This window comes from Miscanthus floridulus, chromosome 17 (assembly GCF_019320115.1).
Source record: "Miscanthus floridulus cultivar M001 chromosome 17, ASM1932011v1, whole genome shotgun sequence".
Taxonomy (NCBI): domain Eukaryota; kingdom Viridiplantae; phylum Streptophyta; class Magnoliopsida; order Poales; family Poaceae; genus Miscanthus; species Miscanthus floridulus.
This window is the reverse complement of record NC_089596.1, coordinates 20,693,739-20,713,137: the sequence shown is the minus strand read 5'-3', so window position 1 is coordinate 20,713,137 and position 19,399 is coordinate 20,693,739.

The window sequence follows — 19,399 nt, the reverse complement described above, 5'->3', positions numbered from 1 at the left end:
CCGCTAGGGCACATGTGCCGTGGCACCTCTAGTCTTCCCTTGTCGAGCCAGGCACCCACGAGCGTGGCCGGTGCTGGTGGTGTTCGCGCACCAGCTTGCCGCCGGCTCCCACCCCAACGGCCAGAATCGACTAGCCCGACCTTCTCTCCCATACGTTGCATATATATATATATATATTTTCAAGTGTTTCAGACATTTCAGATGTATGTTGCATTTATTTTATCTTTGATGTTGCAAAAGTAGATCGGAGGATGTTGCACATGTTGCATATGTTGCAAGTGTTTCAGAGACATGTTGCAAGCGTTTGTTCAAAATATTTCATCTGTTTCTATATGTCTGTTGCAATCTTTCTTTATCTGGATGTTGCAGATGTTTCGAGATATATTGCAACAGTGTGTTCTAAATGTTTCAGTTGTTTTAGTCTTATGTTGCAGCAAGTAGTTTCATGTTGCAAGTTGCAAATCTAGATGTTTCGTGTGTTTCACACACATGTTGCAAGTGCGTGTTTCAAATATTTCATCTACTTTCAGACGTATGTTGCATTCAAATGTTTCCTATGTTGCAAGTGTTTTATATTGTACGACCGGGGGCAAGTAGACAGGGCGCGCGGCGTGGCAGGGGGCTGGCGGACGGTGGTGCTGTGGTCTGGGCGCGCTAGGGGCGTGCTTGTCCTCAGTTGCACATCCCGGCTCCTGAGTGCTGCCCGCGCACTCACGCAGAGAGAGAGGAGGGGGTCAGGGGCGACCAGCGGGCGCAGAGATGGGGCGAAGTGCGCACGTGGGATGGGGTGAAGGCAAACGGGTGGGCTGCGTGGATGTCCGGACATCCGGGCACTAGCCACGCCCATATTAGAATGATGTGATTTAAGATATTCTCCAACATTACTTCGATTTTCAATGGCCCAAGCTTTTTGTAACAACTAATTAATAGTGAGAAACTCAAAAGTGCTCCAACTTTTTCTTTAATATGTGTGTGTAAGCCAACAAAAAACAAATCAGCAAAATTATTTTATAAATTATCAAATTAAAATGTTTTTAATATCTCTAAATCTTTTAATGAAATCAAAGACAGGCCCGTCACACCCTTGCTTAATCGATACCAAAGTGATGCTTAGCTGACGACAAGTCTTGTGTGCACAGATGATTAGTGTGGGGGTATTAACCCCTATACCCTTACGGCTAGGCTTGGGCCGGCCCCGGACCAAGGGGTCTGGCCCACAAGAGGACGACGCGCGGCCCGGCCGATCTGCTCGGAGTCCCGCGCAAGGAATCAAGGCAGACTCAGAGATTAATCAATATCCTGGTCGGTTAGAATAGGAATCCTTATCTAGCCACCTATGGTAATTGTAACCGGTTAGGATTAGTTTCCAGATCTGTAACCCTGCCCCCCAGACTATATAAGACGGGCAGGGGACCCCTCTAAAAATATCTCTCATTGACATACAGCAATACAATCAGACGCAGGACGTAGGTATTATGCCTTCACGGCGGCCAAACCTGGATAAAACCTCGTGTCTGTCTTGCGTCACCATCTTGTTTGTAGCTTGCGCATCTGTCCGCCGATAATCTACTACCTTGGGCATACCCCTAGGTAGACTGCGACCATATTTCGTCGACAGTGGCGCGCCAGGTAGGGGTCCCCTCTAGGGGTTGTGCGTGCTGATCCTTTGGCGAGCCAGATGGGAATTTTCTTCACCAACGTCGTCATCCACGACAACTCGGGATCCTGCGGGCGGACTACGACGACGCGCTTCGTGGGCAGCTACCAATGTGCACGAAGTCAAATAGCAGCCCTAACATTCAGCACGGCGTCCGGCAAAGGTCGATCTGATCAATCATGGCCTAGTTGGTCCCACTTCGTCTCAAAGGGACTGGCTTCCCTCCACGGCTGCCATGCATGAACGAAGAAGACATATACTTGTTGAAGCCATCGAAGTTGTTGTCGGTGGCCGGTGGTGCACGGCCACGACTCCAAATAGGCAAGCAAGGGCACATCCGAGTCCTAAGACAAGCAAATAAAGAAAGAGATATATACGTACATCTATAAAGTGCCATGCAAGCCGATTACCAGAAAGTCATGCAAGCTAAATATTGAAGACCATGCAAGGACAAAAACTCATATGTATGCATGTACGTGAGCCGTACATTACGTACAGATCTGTTGCTGCTTTTCCACGTCTCCAACATGAGTTCGACTTCATCCAAGCCCATCAAGTCATTCAAACTGATCATGCTATCAAGAAAGGTGGAGCCGAGCCGAAGCAAGCCGCTCAAGTCATCACGCAAGTCATGACAAGCTGCTAGCAAGCCACGTTGAGCCATCAAGCGAGCCGCTGAGCGAGCCGCATCGAACCATGTCAACCATGTCCTGAGTGGCTCCGCCGAGCTCCGACCACATCGACCACGGACCACGTTGACCACGTCCCGAGTGGCTCCGCCGAGCTCTGACCACGTCGACCACGGACCACGTCGACCATGTCCCGAGCGGCTCCACCGAGCTCCGACCACGTCAACCACGGACCACGTCGACCACGTCCCGAGCGGCTCCGCTGAGCTCCGACCACCTCGACCACCAGACCACGTCACAATGATGATCGCCGCGAAGAACGGCGCTATGACAACCGCGACCACCGTCACAACAGGCCGAAAGCACGAGGACCGGACAACTTTATCGCCATCGACCAGATTTGTATCCAAAGATAAGTACACTTCTAATATTTATATTTAATACAATTTTCATTACAACGTTTCTCCACAAACGTCCTCGTCATGATTATTCTTCAAATAACGTTTGTCCATGTATACAATCTTAAATATAACATACAGCTATACTTAATGCAAATCCTCGACTAGTCATGTTGACGCTCGATGTCTCCAGAAATGGCCCTGTCTCTGGCTCCTCCCTACACGTGCACGAGCGTCTGCCCTCTGCGTTATGGGTGGTCGGCAGTGGCTCCTTAGCGATGCTTTGTTCTTCCTACACGTGCACGGGCTCCGTGCCCCGCGTTATGGTTAACGGGCTAGCCAGGACTGAAGACTCAGCTACATACTAACTGGTCGGGCAATTTATATTAAGTATAAACACAAAATTCACATTAACACTGATGTTTACAAAGCACCAACTGCTTTATCACATCATGCTCATTTGCAAATGACTGCTGGGCATCATACGCTATTTCTTCACCGCTGATTTTTTCTCCATAATTTATTATTTTGTACATCATGTACTACCATTCTACATATTTATATTACAGGAATTTCGAGCTACGCACGGGGACTTTGTTGCTCGCTCCTCGACCTGTGCTCGGGGACTGCCTCGACCACTCTTCGACCATAGCTCGGGGCCTTCGCGTCTTGACTACATGCGACTGGCGACTAGCATACAGTTGGGATAATCTACCACCACGGGATCTCGAGCTATGCTCGGGGACTTCGTCGTTTGCCTCTCGACTTGCGCTCGGGGACTGCCCCGACCACTCTCCGACCATAGCTCGGGGACTTCGCATCTTGACTACATGCGACTGGCGACTCGCATACAGTTGGGATATTTTTTTTTCTCATTTAGACCTTGCTACAAGGCTCATACCTCGCCTTCCAGCAAGCTCGGGGACTACATCGGTACAATACACCAGATGGTGCATGCTGTATCTAATTAACAAGACTTTTTTAGACCCTGGCACCATGTGCCTACATTACCTACTTCCAGGCTCGGGGACTAAGTGGGCACACTTCACCGCAAGGTGAATGTGCTCGTTCTGATGGTTCAAACGCCTCTAATTCTACAAGGACGACCGTGTCTCTTTTCGACTCAGAGTCAAAGTGGCCCCCGTGACGGCCAACCCCCGCGATGGGTCTCTGGCTCTCCGAGTACGAAGCCTCGATGGAGAACTACCAGGCCCAGCCCTATGGCCTGCGCAACTTCGTCAACATGGTCCGGATTGAGGATTATCAAGAAGGATTGGTGCACACAGTTCAAGAGGGTGGCTCAAGCTCCTCGTCCGGCATCGCACCTAATGGCTCCGTCCACACCGAGCTCTAGTGTCATGACAATGAAGGCGTTGAATACGATCTGAATATCCCAGACCACACCCCGGGGTTCCCACGATTCTCATCCTTCCCACCAAGGCTAGGAGACTTGATCAATGTTGTCAGTAATGACGAACCACCGATAGTTGGCAAAACAGAACAAGAAAGGCTGGCACGCGAAGCACGCAAATATTGACCGGTTTAATCGCCGACAAATTGAAGCCGATGCAGAAGAGGAGGCACGACGCATAAGGGTCCAGCCACACGACCTTAACAATGCCTTTGATAGGGTGGGGGACAAGCAGGTCTTCAGGACTCCAAGCGCCAACGTAGTTGTTGCTATGGCGACAATGCAACGACTACCCAATACCCTAGAAACCCAGACAGTTCATGATGATATACAACCTTACCTGACGACTGCTATGGCCCAGACCGCAGAGATTGTAAATCAAGCCCGAGCTCCATCTGTCTCAGTCGAATCAAGCCACAGCCGCCAGTACTCAAGTCGCTCACAGCCACCCAACCAACGTGGCTCACGCAACAACGACCCATCAGACAATCGTCAAGGCAGAAACGGTGGCCATGATGGTGGTCGGGACGACAATCGCCGAGACAATCACGACAACCACCGAGACAACCGTGATAATCGCCGTGATAACCACGGTCGCAGGGTCAACCAGGGTGGCAACCGGGATCGCCGTGATGGCAATAACGATCTCCGCCATTACCTCGGAGAACGCGATCTGCGCGGTCGCATTAACCAAAGAGCCAACGATCGCGCATCCCACGAAAGCTATCGCCGTATGGAATATGATACTACCCACGCCCCCTGGGTTTGAAGCAGTTTACTCCACACCTTCGCCAAGTCATATGGCCCAAGAACTTCAAGCTCGAAAAACTTCAGAAGTATGATGGCAAGGAGAACCCAGAATTATGGGTCATGCTCTACTAAACCTCGTGCAGATCAACCATGGCTGACGAGCATGTCATGTCTAATTACTTCCCAGTCGCCGTCAGCCATGCAGGCCACCAATAGCTGGTCAGCTTGCCGGCGAACTACTTTGATTCTTGGCAGGAGCTCAAGCAAGCATTCATCGACAACTTCATTGCTACTTGCGAGCAACCCGGCAACAAATATGATCTGCAGCGGATTCGAGATCGCAAAGATGAGCCACTATGCGAGTACGTCCGACGCTTCTCGAAGATGCGCATAAAGGTCCCGTCAATCTCCGACAATGAGGCAATCGAGGCTTTCATCACTGGTCTCCGCTTCCACGATGCCCTAAGGGACAAGCTCCTCCGCAAGAGACCTGAATCAGTCACAGTGCTCCTGGCCACTGCTAAAAAATATGCGGATGCCGATGAAGCTAAAAAGATAATCATCGAAGAAGCAGCAAGGGTTCCACGCTCTGACCACCCCCATGCCGCGACGACTACCGCGGTAACCGTGGTCGGAATGACAATTTTGATCGTCGTAACCAGCGCAATGATTCCCGCGACCACCGCGACCAGCGTAATCAGCGGCGTAATCTTTGGTGTTCCATCTGGTATATTGCTCGGCAACATCATCAGTCACGACGGCATACGCCCTAACCCAGAGAAGGTAAAAGCTGTTTTAGACATGAAGCCGCCTAAAAAGGTGAAGGATGTTCAGAAGCTTACCGGATGCATGGCTGCCCTAAGTCGTTTCATATCAAGATTAGGTGAAAAAGGACTACCGTTTTTCAAGCTGCTCAAAGCATCTGAGAAGTTTGAGTGGTCGGAGGAAGCAGACGCTGCTTTCACACAGCTGAAACAATTCCTTACATCACCTCCGGTCCTCACTGCTCCCAGAGACGACGAAACCCTCCTGCTTTACATTGCGGCAACTAATCGAGTGGTCTCCACTGCCATGGTGGTCGAGCACGACAAGCCTAGCCACGTCTACAAGGTACAGCGACCAATCTATTTCGTCAGTGAGGTACTCAATGAATCGAAGACCAGGTACCCACAGATTCAGAAACTAATCTACGCCATACTGATAACATCCCAAAAGTTGAAACATTATTTCGACGGATATCGTGTGGTGGTCATGACCGAGTACCCTCTGGGGGACATCATCCACAACAAGGATGCGAATGGGCGCATCGTCAAATGGGCAATGGAGCTATGCCCTTTCTCCTTGGAATTTGCAAGCTGTACTACAATCAAGTCTCAGGCACTTGTCAATTTCATCGTCGAGTGGACAGACTTAAGCACACCTGCCTCTTAGGGGCCCAACGAGTATTGGAAGATGTACTTTGACGGCTCTCTCAACATCGACGACGCAAGAGCAGGAGTCCTTTTTGTGTCACCATCCAAGGAGCAGCTCCGATACGTCCTCAAGATTTATTTCCCGGCATCTAATAACACCGCTGAGTACGAAGCATGCCTACATGGTCTGCGCATTGCAGTCGAGCTCGGTGTCAAACATCTCTATGTCTATGGAGACTCGGCTCTGGTCATCAACCAACTCAACAAGGACTGGGATATGACCAGCGAAAAGATGGATGCATACTACAAATCGATCAGAAAGCTGGAAGGCAAGTTCTATGGTATCGAGTATACACATGTGGTCCAGGACAAAAATCAAGCAGCTGATGCACTGTCAAAGTTAGGATCATCCTGAGCCAAAGTCCCACATAGCGTATTTGTTCAAGACCTGCTCACGCCTTCCATCGAAGAAGAAGATCCCACGGTCGATAAGCCTCCAAACCAGCTATTGGTGGCTACAGTTCCGGTGTCAAACACCATCGAACCACCTCCGACCACTAAGGAGCCTGACTGGAGAGTACCTTTCATCAAGTACCTGACAGATGGTAGCGGTTACACCGATCGGACAGAAAATGAACGCCTGATGCATCGTAGTAAGCAGTATCTGCTCGTCGATGGCAAATTATGGCACAAGAACGCGAAGGAAGAAATCTTGATGAAGTGTATAACCCAGGAGGATGGTGAACATCTCTTGGACCAAATCCACTCTAGCTCCTGCGACAACCACACGGCCTCAAGAACGTTGGCTGGCAAGGCTTTCCAAGCAGGGTTCTATTGGCCGTCAACCGTAGCCGATGCAGAGAAGCTAGTCCGCCATTGTGAAGGTTGTCAGTTCTTCGCTAAGAGAATCCACGTACCAGCACACGAGATTCAGACAATACCAGCCTCTTGGCCCTTCGCATGCTGGGGACTGGATATGATCGGGCCTTTCAAACCAGCCCCTGAGAAATTTACATGCATCTTCGTGCTGATTAACAAATTTTCCAAGTGGATACAGTATATGCCCCTGGTCAAGGCATCTTCAGAAAAGGCTATTGCATTTATCGACCAGGTCATCCATCGCTTTGGCATACCCAACAGCATCATCACTGATCTAGGTACTCAATTCACTGGGAACGCTTTTTGGGACTTCTACGATGAAAGGAGCATAGTAGTAAAATACGTCTCGGTGGCACACCCTAGAGCTAATGGACAGGTCAAGCGAGCAAATGGTATGATCTTGGACGCACTTAAGAAGAGGATGTACAGAGAAAATGACAAAGCTCCCTGAAGATGGCTCAAAGAGTTACCAGCCGTGGTCTGGGGCCTCAGAACCCAGCCCAGTCGCAATACCGGCGTATCACCATACTTTATGGTTTATGGCGCTGAGGCAGTGCTCCCAGCGGATATAGCCTTCAGACCAGCACGGGTAGAGAACTTTGATGAAGAAAAGGCCAATGAAGTATGGGAGCTAGAAGTGAATAGTGCAGAAGAGAAGCGGCTCGATTCTTGCATACGTACAGCCAAATACCTTGCTGTTTTGTGCAGGTACTACAACAAGAACATCAAGGAGCGGTTCTTCGTGGTTGGGGACCTAGTCCTAAAGTGGAAGACAAGTCAGGCTGGCGTTCACAAACTCGCAACCCCATGGGAAGGGCCCTTCATGATCAAGGAGGTTACGCAACCAACATCTTACAGGTTAGCTCACCTGGACGGTACAGACGTACCCAATTCATGGCACATCGACAAGCTTAGGCATTTCTATGCTTAACTACTGAGATATGTACTCCTCTTGTACTTTCGGTTTAATTCAATAAAGCTATTATGATTTCTTTGACCACTCTAATGTGTCACATCAAAGTCTATTGTTATTCTAACTCAACCGGTTAAAACCGACCACCATTCCTTCTCGGGTTTTCGGAGCAGGCCCTGTCTCTGGTTCCTCCAAATGCGTGCATGGGATCCGCTCTCTATGCTACGGGTGATCGGCAAGTCCCCTCTAGTTTGACTTGTGTGTGTCTATGTGTGCACAAGCTACTCACCTCACACTCCGACCACAAGACAAACCAGGGCCATACAAACCTTCCAGGATAGTGTGTTGACTAAACTGGTACAACTAAACAGAACACTAACATGTTCTCACTTAGTTACACCAACATGATATCCAAGCTTACATACGTTTTCTACCAAACAAACAAGCTTATGCAGATATACAGTTACGTTATTACAAGCTTGCCTAAAAAGGTTCAAGTTTACAATAACACAACTACATCTTCTTCTACAGCTATAGCCTATACTATTGGCTGGTCGGGGCACGCGGCACCTGCTGCTCGCTGGGCCTGACATCATGCAAGGGTCTTAGGGACTCTGGTACTGATCGAGCTGAAGAAGATGGCCCCGCCGATGCCTGGCTGGTCGAGACCACAGGCTTCGCTGGTTGGCTTAAAAATGACGGCGCCTCCAGCTGACTTGTTGATGGCGTTCCCTGTACAGGTGGTGTCACGCCTCCACACAGGTTAATGTCACCAATTATTTTTACCGACAAGTCCAGCTAGGTCATCCGTAGCTCCTCAGCCTTGTCTGGATCTACCTCCTTCGGGTATCCAGCCTCCAGGCGCTTGAGATCGATCAAGGGGTAGTGAGCACATACCATGCTTAGCACATGTGCGCCTGTGTACTCACCTGGCTCCTTCACGAACTCCTGGAACCATCCCCATGCCTTTCGGCATCTCTCAATCAATCCTAGCTGCGGCGTCCTTGGCACGTCCTCTGTTAGCGCTGGATCGATGAGGTTCAGGACCAGCAAAATGCCCGTTGCCATCTCCTGGCATTGGTTTTTCCAGGTGTCATGATCTTGGGTGATCTCTTGGCACTGCGCCTTCTAGCCATCACGGTCTTTTATCACAGCCTCTAGATGCTTCTTCGCATTGATTTTTATAACTGCAAACCGTACATGCTGTTAAGATGCTATATTATGACAAACTACGGTAGGCAACAAAAAGAGCAATGGGGTTTAGAAAACTTACTTTTTAGCTCCTCTGTCATCTTGGTCATGTGGTCCTAGAGCTACGACTGGTCTTGCGCCAGTTTTCTATTGTCCTCTTTCAGGCGATCACACTCCACGACCGCACGACTGTTCTCCTCTCGGAGACGGATCACTTCGGCTTCTAAGCCTGCACTACAGCTGTTACTACCAATAACACAACACCACTTGTCAGTAGTCGTTGTGATAAAGTGGTTACTTACTTGTTCTTTCCCGCTCTTTATTACTGAGCTGGACGACCAGGTTCTGGTTCTAGGACTCTTGCACCATCTTTTCATGGTTGGCAGCTTCAAGTCACTGGTGCAAGCGTTCCACCTCCGCCGTCAGCTCCTTGTTGCTAGCAGCGATTCCCTCGATCTGGTCGAAGCATTTCTTGCGGTACCTTGCGGTCTTCATTAAGTCCTATATGCAGATTGCTAAGTAAGACAGCTACGACTAGACAGCGAGATCAGGGGGTGAAGCGAAGCTTACCTACACTTCCGTCACCAGCCATTTCGCCGCCCGTTTAACTTTCTTGGTCTCTTCGACCTCTAGGATTTCCTCATGGATAACCCATTGGTCGTTCCACCAACGCAACACATACACATGTTGTCGCTTGTCCTGTGGATGGCCTAGGACCTCCTCCACTTCATCCTCTTTGGGCTCTTCTTTGGGTCTCGGTGCTGGTCCGGCGTCAGCAGCTTCTGTGATTACTAAAGCCTTCCCACGGGCTTCAGTGTCGATGAATGTGGGTTGTGCTCTCACCTCCGGTTGTTGCTCCTCGGTTTGCTCTGTCACCCTCGATGCCGAAGTATTGCCCTCAGCAGGTCGAGTGCTCGGAGCACTCATGCCCGGCTCAGTTGGTCCCTCGACCACCTGCTCGGGGACTGTTGTCTGACTGCTCCCTTGCCGAGCCCTCGATGGATCTTCTGCTATGGCTTCCTCGGTGACCGGTTGCTAGGCAGTCTGTTCGGAACTTATTGGTGGAGCCACGAAACTTCTGGCTAGCTGGTCCGGACTTTCGGTGGACGCCAAACTAGTACATCCGAGATAAGTTTAGAAGGCAACCATATTCAATACAAAATTGCTAGCTTACATCAAGGTTACAAGTACTTATGTGGCGAAGGTGCGTCTCTTCGGCCGTGCTTGCTCCACGTGCTGTGCGGTGGTTGGCGATGTAGGTCCCACTGGCATGGAGGAGCGACCTTGTTCCATCAACTCCAGTTGCCTCCTCCTCTTTCGAGGGACAAGTCGAAAGGTGTCTACATCCTCTCCCTCCTCTGCGTCATCGTCCGACAAAGTAAAAATCGCCTGACGACGCTTGCTGGCCGCCGGTCGCTTACCAGCAGCTTTGGCCGCTGCCTCCTCTCTAGCTCTGAGCACCGCCCAGTTGACGTCCTCGATCCCGACGCTAGTCTGGGTGGTTGGGTCAGCTCCTTGCGACCAATCTACTCCAGGGGGTGGCGACACAAACACTGTCGCTCTATCCCGACCATTGATCTGGGAAAAAATGGGAGTGAACACAGTAAGTTTCTACCACAATATAAGACTACGGGTACAAGGCAAGATGAGTTACCTTTGGGGGAGGTTGGGCGAGCTTGAAAGCGTGCTCGATGTCGCTCAATCTGACATAATTTGGATCAGCTAAGTTAAATAGCTCTCCAATTCTGGCTCTGACTTCGTTTTTGTCAAGCGCCCCCTGCCTCGTCCTCGTCGGGTCTGCGCTACCTTGATACTTGTAGCTAGGATGTACCCTCCTCTGATAGGGATAGATTCGTCGGCTGATGAAGTTCCCGACCACGCTCGGATCATCCAGTTTTTTCCACGGGATCATCCCAAATATTTCTGGAATCTGTTCCAGGTGCTTGGCTTCTCTGACCAGCTCGTCCTCTTCTCCGGAATGTACCCCACTTGTCCTCGGGGACTGTCCAGACCACCATTGTGCTCGGGGACTGTCCAGACCACCATCGTGCTCGAGGACTGTTCCGACCACTCTCATGCTCGAGGACTGCCCCGACCACTCTCCGAACATTGCTCGGAGACCGCTCTCCTCGGCTACATGTGATTTATACTCACATACAGTTGAGAGGCATTTATTTAGACCTTGCTACAAGGCTGATACCTCGCCTTCCAGCAAGCTCGGGGACTACATCGGTACGATGCACCTGCCGGTGCATCTTGTATCGCTTGTACGATGATTGGATTCTCAACTTTAGTGGTAATTTTTTTTAGACCATGGCACCACGTGCCTATGTCACCTACTACCAGGCTCGGGGACTAAGTGGGCACACTTCACCTTGAGGTGAATGTGCTTATTTTATCGACCCCTACGCTCTGACTGTTGGCTACAACTACTATTGTACAAGGGTCACTTACATTTCTTTTCAGAAATACAAGTGGGCACACTTCATCAGGAAAGAAATCTTTTTCTTTTTTCTTTAGAGCACCATGCATTCTTCGGACAACCGAAATCTTTGGCTATAATCGTTGACTACTGCTCTCTATGCTGACCAGAATACTAGCACATTTACTTGGTCAATGTTTCAGCCAGTAAGAAATGACATGAAGACAGATCGCATTAGTTGAAGAAGATCGAACGACGTGTCGCAACATAATACATGGTGCTCGGGGACTAGCTGTGGGGGTATTAACCCCTATACCCTTACGGCTAGGCTTGGGCCGGCCCCGGACCAGGGGGTCTGGCCCACAAGAGGACGACGCGCGGCCCGGCCGATCTGCTCGGAGTCCCGCGCAAGGAATCAAGGCAGACTTGGAGATTAATCAAGATCCTGGTCGGTTAGAATAGGAATCCTTATCTGGCCACCTATGGCAATTGTAACCGGTTAGGATTAGTTTCCAGATCTATAACCCTGCCCCCCAGACTATATAAGGCGGGTAGGGGACCCCTCTAAAAAACATCTCTCATTGACATACAACAATACAATCAGACGCAGGACGTAGGTATTATGCCTTCACGGCGGCCGAACCTGGATAAAACCTCGTGTCTGTCTTGCGTCACCATCTTGTTTGTAGCTTGCATATCTGTCTGCCGATAATCTACTACCTTGGGCATATCCCTAGGTAGACTGTCAACCATATTTCGTAGACAATTAGGACTACCATGGATATAAAATGAAATCCAAAGGAAAGACATCCTGAGAGCAGGGTTCAAATGCACCAATTCGTGTGGGACCTGCATGCTTCCATCACAATATCAACAATGGTACTCAAAATAACAAAGAATTAATAACTCTGTGTCAGTAGATAATATGTTTAATTAAAACCTTAATTCATGTTTTTACACCATAATTATCTCCATCCAAACAAAGTCTTACGTCATCCCATCTTGGGCCTGTTCGACTGATATTAAACCTGGCTAAAGCTGATTTATTGTGAGAGAAAAAATACTGTACATTCTAGCTGATAAGCTGGCTGATAAGTTCAAGCGATCAGGCCTACATCAATCTGTAGATTGTAGAGCCCTCAGACCTCAGTCATCAGCTTGATTGAGCCTCTTGTTTGCAGTTTCCCCAACCATCAAGGTAGCTTCACGAACCAAGTGCCGCATGAGTGTCACCTTAATCTCCTTACATCTTTTGGCACCCACCAATTCTTCGAAGACTTTCGGCCTGTTCACTTGCTCATATCTAGCTTATAAGCCATGACTTATCAGCCAACGAATAATATTTTTCTCTCACACCAAACCAGTCGACAGTACTTTCAGCCATGACTTATAAGCCAAACCAGTCCAAACGAACAGGGCGTTTAGCGACATTGTGCTTGATGATCTTATCGTTATATTTACTTGCATCTTTCTGTGTCTTCGATAGCTCATCTTTTGAGAACATCTGATAGAAACAGACATACACAAAACCTCAGACCACGCAAGTATATGAGATTCGTATATATGACATATATACGCATAGCGACTGCATGGTGAATGAAGGCTGCGTCTGGGAGCGCTCTATGGAGCAGATTCTCCATGAGAATCACTCCTCGGCTGCCAAACACAAAAATACGCTCTGCCTTCTTCAGCGAATCTGAGTGAATCGCTCTCTGTTCTGTGTACATCCGAGGGAGCTGTAAAAACATGCTCCCCCGGATTCACTCGCGATCCCCACTATCTGAGGTTAAAGACATCCCCACAAACTTTCATGATATTTACCCGCAAATGCCACTGGTATAAAAATAGAAATCCCTTCGGTCTCCTCTCCCACACCATCTCTCTGTCCCCTCTGTGCGGCGCCCGCGTCGCCACTCTCGCGCGAGCCACGAGTGGAGCGCGCCGGCCGCCGTTCCCCTCCCCGACGCCCGCTCCTCGTCCCGGTGCAACGCCCACTGCTCGTCCGCATCGGCCGCCGTGCCCCTCCACTGCTCGTCCACGCCGGCCGCCGGGCCCCTCCTCGACGCCCGCTGCTCGTCAGTCCGCTGCTCTCCGGTGAGTTGAAGGCCGATGCTCATCCCATCCCTCTCAAATACGTTCTCTCCCTCATATCCATGTGATTTTGTCTCTGATTTGTATTGCTGCAGGCTGCCTCCTACCTCCTCTCGCTGCCGTCCAAGCCCCTCTTGCTCATATCTACAATCTGGAGACATGTTTCTTCTTGTATTATGGATTTTGTATGTGATGCTGGTGTGTAGCTAGTTGAAAATATTTTTTTTGCATGAGTGTTAGTCCTTTACATGTTTGTGAAGTATGACTACTAATACCAATTCTAAGACATAAAACAATCAGTCTGTTCGCTTGTTGGTTTCAGTCAGGGCTTATCAGCCAGCCAACAATGTTTTCCTCTCACAATAAACCAGCACCAGCCGAGCTTATTAGCCCAGAAACCAACCAGCGAACAGGCCGAATATCAGCACCACGAAGGAAGACACTGCAGACTGGTGTGATGAGAATGCAAAAAATGTTTGTGTTAGTCCTTTGCACTGCATGCAAAAATCACGAAATACATGGAGAATTTCACTAGTCTCAATTTCTAGCAAAACCATAATGTATCATACAAATATTGGACATACTTCAGTTCAGACAGACAGGGGTACTATGGACAATTCCAGCAAAATCCTTCCTTTCAGGAATCACTTCGCAGACAACTTGCCAAACGATTTTATCAGACAAAATCGATTCTAACAGAGAATCACTCAGAATCACTTCACCAATGAATCAGGGAGCACAACTGAAGAATTAGGGAGCACAACTCTGCCAAACAGGCTCGAAAACACATTTGCAAAAGTACTATTATGGCTCACCTCAGGAGGGTGCTCTACTTTTTCGTCTGGATAAGCTATCATCTTCATAGCAGTTGCAATCTTCATAGTATCCCAGTCCTGGCTGTTGAACCCAGATATCTCCATAAGATCTGAATCTGACATGTGAAGGCTCCTGGAATGCTTCTTTACAACCAAGTCACCAGTCATAAAAGAAGCAAGCTGTTTCCACTATTTCATCGTTGACCTAGATGAATACAAATAAAGGGGCATTGATCAAAGGCAGGCATGACCCAACCTTTTTTAGATAACACAACAACAGGTTTGTAAAGAACAAGACAAATATTTTATCCCTGTGCCATAAACAAGGCATAATTCTTTACTTGTTTATAAAAACTAACCTCAGAAACTAAAATGAATAGGCAATAAAATGAGTAACTAAATGTATATCTATAAGAACTGTGAGCCTTCTTCCACTCCTAGGGGCTTGTTTCTTCTCCTCATTTCAATGAAATTGGGCATAATCTCGTGCCGTTTTGTTAAAAAAAAAGAACTGTGAGTCTTCTGTTTAATTACAACAAAAAAAGGTTTTGGGTCAACCATAAGGGTTTCAAGCGCACAGATCAGTACTTGACACACCAGGTAAAAGGTAACTAAAGACAGGCTCCGATGAAAACTCACCATCTCTGGCTTGACATCAAAGTTATGACAGCGCAGGATCATTTCCAGCCCTTTACTCGTAGGGAGGCGCTCCTCCTTGGTCAGCACCTTTTGTTCTTGAGGCACTAAACTGCGCATGAGATTCTTCATTCCCCACATCATCTCCTCCACAAGATCTTCACAGAAGCACGTTATCCCCTGCAAAGAGCCAAAGACTACAGTGAAAATGGTGATGAATATTATCCATGTGTACAAATGCAATTGAAACTACTGGAGCCTACACAGATCGATTAATTACCAGCTCCTGATCTGCTTCAATTATTTCCTTATATTCGAGGCTTCCAACCAATAGCTTGTTCAAACAGCGGCACCAAACCTTCAGCATATCTCTCAGTTGTTTCCCAACACCAGTGGTGCGGTTAATGGCAGCCGACTTGTCCTCAAACTCTTGAAATTCTCTCAGCCCCAGACCTTGATGATAAACAAAAGCACAAAGATGACATGACCACCATGAGATGGTTCAACCATCACGCAGAACATATCTCAGCTGTGGCCACTATGGGAAAGGGAGATGTGCAGATGGAGAGAGAGAGACAGAGGATGGGGGTGTTCGGTGATCATGCAATGCGTCTCAACTGTGGTAGGAGAACAAATCCAGTTTGTGTGTTTTTTAAGTTTATGTTTATCAAAAGGTATTCTTCCATGTAGAGGTAGGAAACTGGATCACACTAGTAGAGAAACGATTTTTGATCCACTTCGAAATTTGGCTTTAGTCCCGGCATTTTTCGTGCCCAGGACTAGAGAAATCTTTAGTCCTGGTTGGTAGCTCCAATCGGGACTAAATGTCTCTGTCCAACGGCCACCGAGGTGTGTCAGAGGCACGTCAGTGTGATAATCTTTAGTCCCGATTTGAGACATGAACCCGGACTAAAAGTGTGACTTTTAGTCCCGATTTGAGACACGAACCTGGACTAAAGGTACCTTTAGTCCCGGTTTATGTCACAAACCCGGACTAAAGGTGTCTCCAAACTGAATTTAAAAGGAAAACGTATCTTATCTAAGTAAGATGTGTGGTGGTAGGTGAGATGGTAACGCGTGCAAGAGCTAAAGTGAGAGATTGTAGGTTCAAATCTCTACAGCTACAACTTTTTTTCACCCAATAAACACCTCTACTCCCGGTTGGAGGAACCGGGACTAAAAATCAAGACCTTTAGTCCCGATTTCATAGTCCCAGTTCCAAAACCGGGATTAAAGAGGGGTTGAAAACCGGGACTAGAGCCAGTTTCTCTACTAGTGTCATATATGTTACTGTAATGCCTTTTTTGGCCAAGAAGTTACTGTAATGCTTTGTAATTCAGAAACAAGCAATGTAACATGTGTACACACATCACTCTAACAGCTATGGAAATGGTGTCACCTAGGTGTCCACCCATTGCGAATTGCTTGTAAATCAGTTCTTTAAAAATGTGAGTTTTGTTGGCCAAAAGGACACTGGCTCAGGTGAGTGAATCACTCACCAGTCTTGCCGAGCACCCGCTAGTATTGTCGAGCACCCACTAGCCGTGCCGACCACGAACAAACGTTGTCCATCCCCACACACTATGGCTAGAGGTTGAAGAAGAGGGAGAACAGAGCATACACACAGTACAAAACACCAGCGTTGGCCGAAGCCCTGTATGGGAGATGGCAAATCTGAACTATCTTTACTGAGTTGCCGTGGTAGCCTATTTATACAGCTCTATCCATTAAGTCCTAGTACAGCTGCCATGCTGGAACAGTGACTAGATAACACAGCAGGACTGACTCTACGCCGGCCTCTGCATGTGGCTACAGTGCTGCAGGTGAGCCGTACGGCGCCTGCACCTGTAGCAGCTACAGTATCACACCAGGGGGCCTTTTCGGTGCCGCCTTCCCTTGCTGTGTTCACACAAGGAAAGCAGTAGTTTATTCTAACAATTCTTCCCCTAAACCTATTGCTATCCCTTGTACCCCCTCCATGCCGATCATCTCCTTTAGCTCCATGAGTCAAAGACATCCGAGCGGCTTGGTGAGGACGTCCACGAGTTGCCGACCAGTTTCGACAAACTCGATGACGATCTGCCCTCTATCGACATAGTCCCTGAGGAAGTGGAACTTCACGTCGATGTGTTTACTCCGGTCGTGCAGAACCAGATTCTTTGCGAGGGCGATGGCGGGCTGGTTGTCCACCATCAGTGCTGGTGGGTGAGCTTCTATCTCGGTCAGCTCACCCAACAGCCGGCGTAGCCACACTACTTGACACGCCGCTGTGGCCACCGCTACGTACTCTGCCTCGCACGTAGATAGCGTCACCACCTTCTGTTTCAGCGACAACCATGAAATTGGAGCCGACCCGAGGAAGACGAGCATGCCAGAGGTGCTCCATCATCCGTCGATGTCTCCCGCCATGTCTGCATCACTAAACATAGTGAGCTGCAGCCTACTTTCGCTGGTCTTGGGAAAGATGATCCCCTGATCCACCGTCCCTTTGACGTAGCGCAGTAGCCGCTTCATCGCAGCCTAGTGATCCTCTCTGGGATCCTCCATGAAGCGACTGACGTAGCCCACGACGAACGCAATGTCTGGCCTCGTGTGGACTAGGTAGAGCAGACCGCCGACGATGCTCCAATAGATTGTTGCATCCACCTTCACCGCGGTGCTGGCCTTCGTCAGCTTCAGCCACTCTTCCATCGGAGTCACGCATGGCTTGCACTCAGCCATGCCGCTCTTCTCCACCAGCTTGGAGGCATACGCGCTCTGACCGAGCATGAGTTCCTCCTTCCCCTATCTCACCTCGATGCCGAGGTAGTAGGAGAGTACGTCGAGATCGCTCATTCGAAAATAAGCCGCCATCTCGCGTTTGAAGCTGTTGATGTCCTCCGTGCGCGCGCCGGTGATGATTAAGTCATCCACATACATGCCAACGATGAGCTCCTCCTTCCCCCATTGTCGTGTGTAGAGCGCGTGCTTAGTTGCGCACCGCTGAAACCCAAGCTCGCCCAATGTGGCGTCAAGCTTGGCATTCCATGCTCGTGGGGCCTGCCGTAGCCCGTAGAGCGCTTTGTGCAGTCGGAGCACCCTGTGCTCCTCTCCCTTGACTACAAAACCTGGAGGTTGCCTGACGAAGACTGTCTCTGCCAGCTCGCCATTGAGGAAGGCCGATTTAATGTCCAAGTGATGGACGCGCCAGTCCTTTGCTGCTGCCAAAGTCAGTAGCAAATGGACAGACTCCATGCGTGCTACCGACGCAAAAACCTCCTCGAAGTCTATGCCCTCGCGTTGTACAAAGCCTCAAGCGATGAGGCATGCCTTGTGCTTCATGATGGCACCGAGCTCGTCCTGCTTGACCTTGTACACCCACTTCAGGCTGATCGGACAACATCCTAGAGGTGGATCGACGAGCTGCCAAGTCCCATTTTCCTCGATCGCCTTTATCTCCTCCAGCATTGCCTGTCGCTAGTTTCCATCGTGCTCGGCTAGCGTGAACGTGGGTGGTTCCTCAGCACTGATGAGTAGCAGCTCTACATCATTGAGCAGCCGACTAGCCAGGCCTAAGGGCCCTGTGCCGCTGATGATGTCATCCAGCCTACAGAACCGCACCTCCTCACCTTCGTGGTAGGCGTCCACGAACTCAGTGATGTCACTTGGAGGTGAGGCGAACTTGATCGGTGTCGATGGAGTTCCCTGTTCCATCGAAATGCTTGGCACAGCACCTAGAGTGCTCGGCACCCTGGTTGCAGTGCTCGACACTACTTCTGGACAGCTCGTCATTACTCCTGTAGTGTTCAGCCACACTATAGGAGTGCTCAGCCTCAGTCTTGGAGTGGTCAGCACCACTGCAAGACATCTTGGCTCTGCCACGAGAGTGCTCGACACCCGTCCTAGAGTGGTTGCCACCACTGCAGAACCTCCTAGTGCCACTCCTGGTGTGCTCGACATCCCTTCAGGAGTGCTCGACACTCCTCCCGGAGTGCTCGGCATCCCTCCCAAAGTGCTCGGCACTGCCCCAGGAGTGCTCGGCTCTACCGCTAGAGTGCTCGACACCTCTTCCCCAGTGTCTCCACCACCATGGATGACCAGGTGCTTGACGACGAAGGTGTTGGTGAAGCCACCAGCTTTCCCCGTGCTCGGATTGTTCCAATCCCAAGCCGCCTTCTCGTCAAACGACATCGTGCGAGACAAGCACCTTGTCTCC